The following is a 7,478-nucleotide window of genomic DNA, read 5'->3' on the forward strand; positions in this document are numbered from 1 at the left end:
TGTAATGGCCAAGTGGCAGTTTTTTTCCTCCACCCCTCTGGAATCTGGTTCTGGAAGGAAATAGCAATAGCACTTAGACTTATTTACCACTTTATAGTGCTTTACAGCCCTAAGTGGTTTACAGAGTTAGCCTATTGCCCCCAACAATTTTGGGTCCTCATCTTACCCACCTCGGTCGGATGGAAGGCTGAGTCAAACCTTGAGCCTGGTGAGATTCGAACTGCCAAACTGTAGGCAATCGGCAGTCAGCAGAAGTAGCCTGCAGTACCGCATTCTAACCACTGTGCCACCACGGCTCTTATGAAGGCCTCTTCCACATGTTTCCAACCAATATGGTCCTAAGCTTTCCTTTGCCAATTGTGCCTGCAATACTTGCTGATGTTGTCGATCCATCTTCTTTTAGGTCTCTTTTGTGGATGCTTTTTATCAAGCGGGATCCGTTCTATGACTGCCTTGGTCCACCTGCCCTCAGTTCTTCTTGCTACGTTTGAGGGAGTCTGATCTCCCGAACGAGGGATGCTCTTTGCCAGGAGAAGCTGGGCAGCGTTTAGCTAGAAGGCGAGACATCGTCTGAGAACCAGCACTAGTGGCTCCGTTTGTGGAGCTGACTGCAGGTGGACACATTAACACAAGGGTGGTGGTTTCTGCTGAAGCGTGGTGCTAGGGGAACAACAGGCTTGCTTTAGTAGGGTCCAGATCAGTGTTTCTCAAGGTCAACAACTTTACGTGGACCATGCTGGCTGGGGAATTCTGGGAGTTGAAGACCAGCCATTTTAAAATTGCTGCGGTTGAGAAATACTAGTCTAGATGAGCATGATAAAAAAGTAACACTAGCTTCAGCTTCTTGGTTTTATTGCAAACACGGTGGCTCTGAAAACACCTTCGTTTCTCATTCGTCTGTACCTGTGCTGAATATGGCACTCTGGTTTGGTTTTACCCCTTTCAGATAGTAATCCCAAAAGTGTTTTTTCAAGAGGTAGCTGGGCTTTCTGTTTTTTTTCTCCCCTTTGAAGACATTTCACTTCTCATCCAAGACGCTTCTTCAGCTCTGTCCTTGAAAAAGAGCTGAAGAAGCTTCTTGGATGAGAAGTGAAACATCTTCACAGGAAAAAAAAAAAAACCAGAAAGTCCAGTTGCCTCTTGAAAAAGCACCTTTGGGACAACCATGACTTGGATGACTGAGAATCTCCACGGACTTTCAGGTGGTAAGTTTCAAAGGAGTCTGGCCAGTTCTGAGTTCGCATAAATGATTCCTGCCATTAACAATATGTGATCAAACATGCAGGATATCTTAACAGTTCCTAACTCAGGAAACCGATACTCAGCTATTAAAAAACAACAACAACCACACACACAATTTCTAGCTTTTGTCATCTGAGTTAACTCCCGTTTGTTCTATCACCCTTGAAAATGAGCGAACAGGCCACTTTGCACTTCCCAAGGGAGTGGGTGGCGATAATCTTGCATTACAGATTTCCATCTGTTACCGTTTTGTGGCCACCTTCAATTTTTTTTCTCTCTCTTCCGCTGCTAAGAGATTATGGATTTCCCTTCCCCCCCCTCCCCCACCCCAAAAAAACCGTCTTGCGATGAACACAGCGGTGGCCTTTATGAATAGATTGTATTTTTAGCATTTCTGTTATGCAAAAAACTCCACAGGTCGGTTTTCACAAGAGGAACTTGTACTTACTAAGAAGATGGATCTAGACCAGCATATACATCCGCTGGGGCACAAGGACCATGTATCATCCAGGTACTGATGTAAGAGAGCGCGAAGCGAATGTGTTTTCTGACATAGTTGGGAGCAGCACGGTAGCCTGATTGGAGGAGCAGTCTGAATTTTGTTAGCTTTATAGCAGTGGTCCCCCATTCCCAGTCCATGGACCAGCAGTGAGCCGTGGCATGCCAGAAACAGGGCCACGGAAACAAGCGAAGCCCTGTCCCACGGGATGCAGGCAGCATGTGAAACCACGCCCGCCTCCCTGGTTTTGCAGGAAAACCGATTCCTGGTGCCCAAAAGACTGGGGACTGCTCTGTAGCACATCAGCAAGTTCACGATCCTGTTAAGTGGCTTCCATGATGTTTACATATTTATTTTCAAAAAGGATACTTTTTAAAAAAAAAAAAAGAAATGAACAAGACAGTTTAAAGGAAACTGAACAAAGTCAGGAAATCAAAACAGAAACTTGAATATAACCTGTACTTCAAAATAGGAAAGTTTGAAAGGATTCCAGCCTGATGAATAAGCTCATCAAGGAAGCAATAAAACTTAAGAAAACTTCCTTCAACAAAATGGTATTACTCAAATTGAGGGCAGGAGGCAGAAGGGAATAATAATCTGGTGTAAGAAATGTAATTTGGTGGCTAGGACAATGGAAACAATCTCTGGGGAATATTGGCAGCATAAAGACTTTTAACAGGAATGATTCGAATCCTGGACTGAGCCAAATGTGGCTTGCTTTGCCTTGGGTTAGGGTTTTGTGAACACACCTATTGTCTGTGTTTTAGATGCCCTTACAAATATAGCCAGAGACCTTTTGTGCTCCTAATTGGCAAGTTAGATAGACTGTTGAAAAACTGAATTCCTCAACTCTTCACTATTAAAAACATCAGACCTTTCCAGGATGGATTTTTTTTTTAAAAAAAGGAGGTGAATAAAGGTAGAGATGTGTTAACATGTACTGATCTTTAACAAAACATTGAGCCCAAATATCCATGCTGCTGCTATTTATTATCATTTATTGCAGATGGAAATTGGAAAGTAACCAATGGTTACCAATGGATTCCTTAAAAAGGAAACTGCTTGTTCAAATTGACATGACAAGTTTTGCTGAAGAATGATTTTCTGCTTCTGCAAAGACAACTTCTGCCTTGCTATTATTTTTTGCTTTTAAATGTTTTGAGCATATTAAATAAGCATGTGGTTCAGAAGATTTGAAGCTCCTGTGGAAACGCTGCTTGCTCAGGGGACAAAATGATGGCTCTCCTAAGGTGTTTACAAAAGCAGCAGGGCAGAAATAAACATAAGGAAGGGAAACCTGCAAATGTCACTATTAAGGTTTCTAATCTAAACAAGTTTGAAATTGGAGGGATGAGGTAGCCATGCCAATTAAAAACCGCCCTGCTATCTTTTCATATCAATGCATTGTTCCCAATACATATGTACAGGTAATCCTTGACTTACAAGCATTCGTTTAGTGACCATTCAAATTTACAACAACATTGAAAAAAGGGACTTAGGATTGGTCCTTGCACTTACAACCATCATAGCATCCCTATAGTCATGAGATCAAAACTTGGTCACTTGGCAACCGGCATGTATTTATGATGCTAGCAAGCGTCCCAAGCAGTGGTAGTCTACTGGTTCTGGCGAGCCGGTAGCAGCGATGAGCAGCAGAGGCTGAACCACTTGGGCCCACTCGCCCGCCCAGGCTCCCATAGTCATTTTATCCGCTGAATTTGAAGCGCAGCTGCTTTGCGCAGCACAGAATAGTGCCACGCGGCAGCTGCTGAAGCGACTGGGATTGGGCAGGCTTGCAGGAGGGGAGTTAGAACGCCTCTGTGCCTGCGCAAAGTGTGCCTTTGGCGTGCACGTGCACGCAAAATGTGTGCACATGCACAAAGCGCGCCCACCAAGCCACGCCCACCAAACTGGTGGCAAAAATATTTGAATCCCACCACTGGTCCCAGGGGTCATGTGATCAACATTTGGGACCTTCCCAGCCACCTTTCAAGAAGCAAAATCAATGCTGGAAGCCAGATTAGCTTAATGACCACAGTTCACTTAATAACTGCGGTCAATTTTTTTTCCCACCGTGGCCAAAATGGTTGTAAAATTAGGCATGTTTCACTTAATAATCACTTAGCAACAGAAATTCTGGCCCCAACTGTGGCTGTGAAGTCAAGACTACTTGTACCCCAACTTGTAACTTCACTGTTGATTGTGACCAAAGATCTCTGAGTTCTGGGTATTTCAAATAAAAATTAGGTCTATTTATTGGGGAAGAAACTGAAAAACTTCCAGAAATGACACACACTTTTAAAGAATAAGTAAGTCCTCACAAGGTTCTGTTAGGGTTAGTATCCCCATTAGGAGGAGCATTGACTGTTTTTGTTCATACCCTCGCAAAGAAAAACCATCTCTCAATCCCAAGCAAGTCAAATCCACACTACTATCACCAGAATAGGTGAAGGGGAAGAAATTAATTTGAAGAGAGTTTCCCCCTCTCCCCTGTTCAAAGTTCATGGAAGTTAACAGCACATTAATTTGGCAGCAGGGATTGATCTGCTAAAAACTGATAGGAGGGTGAAGGAAAGTCATGTGGCGGGTCGGATTTCCCCCACCTAGCAATGTGCATTGGCTTTCCCATTGATTTGCAGAAGAAACTGGGTGACGATGGGATGTCAATGGGGAGGACAGCCTTCCAAACAGGCCTAGCTATGGCTATGCCGTATTGAGCTCGATAAGTTAATGGCTGTTAGGCTGTGTTGAGGCTATTAACCCAATTAGCCATTATTATCTAGGCAGATATTTTTCTGTGCTCCTTTCATAATGTATATAATCCATTTTCTCAACCCCCCAAATGTACAGGTAGACCTGGTGTGAAATATATCCAAGATTAATCTGCATTTGAGCTGATTTGGCTCAGGAAGCAAGTTGCAGGGCTCATGGCTGAGCTTAATAAACTTCCTTAAAGGGAGCAAAAGGTGATAGAGGAAGAAATACTTGCATCAGGGCGTGAGCTTACAAGGATACATGACGGTTGTTCTTACGGATCTATTATCGAGACATTAGATTGAACTGGAAAAAAGTAGCAGACATTATATCGTCCTAGGCCATCTATTGCATAGAAATTATTAATGGGAAGGGAACCTGGGGCTGTCAAAAACAATAGGGATAATTGTATTTGTGTGTGTGTGTGTGTGAAGTTTCAGATTTTTTTCCATGAAAAACCTGCTTGTGATTAAACTAATCACATTTTCATGTAATATCCTCAGAATGAAAAGAACATTAGCGACCACAGCAATACATCAAGAGTAACGATAGCGGAGTCCAACATGTGGAATTCTGTATTTTCACTGTATATAATCAGACAAGACTAGAAGTTGGAAAGAGAAAATCAAGCTAACCCAATCAAAACAGTAATTATCTCAAACACACACCCTGAAACACCGGGGATGTCACCCATTAGTCAAAATGGTGAATTAAAAATGAAGGGACTTGAGCAGATTAGACATTAATATCCTCAGCAACCCTATATATAGGCTATGATTTGTACAAGCTAGGCAAATTGCAAATTTCCATTTTTCTTCCCTATTTGTCACTTTTGAGGTACAAGATGGTAAAATAGCTCTCCTCAAGAACCAAAAATACGCTATTATTTTTGTTACCTATTCACCAAAGCAAAATACAGGTCTCATGGCATAAACCCAGTGGGGATCTACAGTGAAAGACTGACAAGGTAGATGGTGTGTGACTGGTTAACCCAACATGCTACCCTTAATCCAAATCTAAACAAATCATATGATGGCTTAATACAATGCATGAACGTCTCCTATGCTTTCAGTAATTCCTTGCCTTTAACCACATCAGCTCCAGGGGAAGAAACAGCCCTATCACTTTTTAAAATCCAAATGGTTTTAAACACCCGTGTCAAGTTTATGCTACAAGTCTTCTTGCTTACCTGAATTAAGTTTATAGTGTTAGGGATTGTATTTACAGCAGCTTTTATTCTCACCACCTCTAATTTGATCTTGTTTAAAACCAATCTCCACTGTCATTTTTAAAGTCCCCCTAATTAAAACTCAGGCCTAATCCAGGTAATTTGCAATTAAACCACTGAAACAGAAACGTTAACGTTTCCTTCCGTTTCCATACTTTTTCTTATATTTGTATCTAACTGAAAAGAAGAGTGACTTTGCAATGACGACCTTTCCTTGGGTGGGGTAAGTTAAAATTCAAGAAAGTTAAAAATCTACGGAACCGAGAAATCATTTCCTTCCCTTGTGCACCTGCACAGACTACTTATCGTTGTGGTTCCTAGTTTCAGCTTGTAAAATATTTGTTAAAACACAGCACAAGAACTGTATTTCCAGTTACAGCTACCCTGTGGCAACTAGCATTCCGGTTAATTGGTACCAAGATAATCACATAAGAGGCAAGTTGCAGAAGATGAAAAACTATTGTGTGCATTTTGAAGAATATAGATGGATGAATGACAAAGGTGTGAAAATGTGAACTCCATGGTGGGGAGGGAGAGACAACAGGTAGGCAAGCAAGAACACAGAATCCTTTGATGCTCATTTCTAAACATTTATCATTTAAGGAGGGCTTGCTAGCTAACAATACATTCCCAAGTTTAGTTTAAATTCTAACGTCAGCTCAGAATCAGCATCCAAAATTGCAGGGTGTGCAACTTTTGCGATGTTTGTTGCTGACTGGCAGTGCCTGAGGGTTCCGTTTCCAGTAGAAAGCTCTTCATACAAGTATCAATGAGCGTCAATGTAATTTTTTATCCACTGTGAAATTGTTCTTGAGTACGGCTGTGACTTTTCTTCCCAGTTAAGACTGCCTATAGCTATTGATGTCTTCATAGCCCTCCTTCCTAGCTGGGTATCTATGCCACTCCACCTCTGCAGTAATACATCTTTCAAACTTCTTTTAAGTAGCAGCAACCTGTGCAAGGTTATGTACCTTGTTGTAAATAACACAACAAAGCCTTGCAGCCTTGAGAAAACTTAAAATACTGCAAACCTGTGTAGATTGTGAAGTATGCTTTATTTCAGCTTTCTCTAGGTGGCAATGGACACTCCAGAAAAACTGCAGCATCCTCACTCCAACCAACCCGAAACCTCATGAGCTGCCTCCTTACTTCACCAGGTCTGTTTGCACTTTTAAAGCTAGCCTTTATGGCAGATTTTCAGGAAACTGGATCCTAATATCAAATGTCAAGCTACAACGTACCTGTGTGTATGTGTAATGACAGCTAAGCGCAAGGCTAATATTAACACAGAGTGTGAAACCTGTAGCTCTCCGGATATTGCTAAATTAGAACTGTCATTATCTCTGGACATAATGGCTGAAAGCCCATGGGATGGGAACACCACAAGTTTCTTAACCCTGATCCACTGGAATGAGTTTCTAGACTAAAAAAGGCTGTGCGCCATAGACAAAAGCCACATTCAACCACTTGATATTTCCACTGAGGCATCACCTTTGGTCTGACTTTAGCCAGGCCTGGAACTATGTGTCCTGCACTAGAGAACAAAGAAGAGAACATCTCGTTCCAGAGCAATCTGCTGGTGCTACAATACTAACACAAAACATCTCTAACTCTGGTCAGACACTAGCACTTTTCTTGACTGCATAGTATGATAGCACTAAGCACCTGGTGAGTAACAAGAAGCAAGTGGAAAGTGGAGATATGTTCTCCAAGAGACCTTTGGCCTTGGTGCATCGGTTTCTTGCCTATCCAACA

This window comes from Pseudonaja textilis, chromosome 10, assembly GCF_049901715.1.
Source record: "Pseudonaja textilis isolate UNSWEBS1 chromosome 10, rPseTex1.2, whole genome shotgun sequence".
Classification (NCBI taxonomy): domain Eukaryota; kingdom Metazoa; phylum Chordata; class Lepidosauria; order Squamata; family Elapidae; genus Pseudonaja; species Pseudonaja textilis.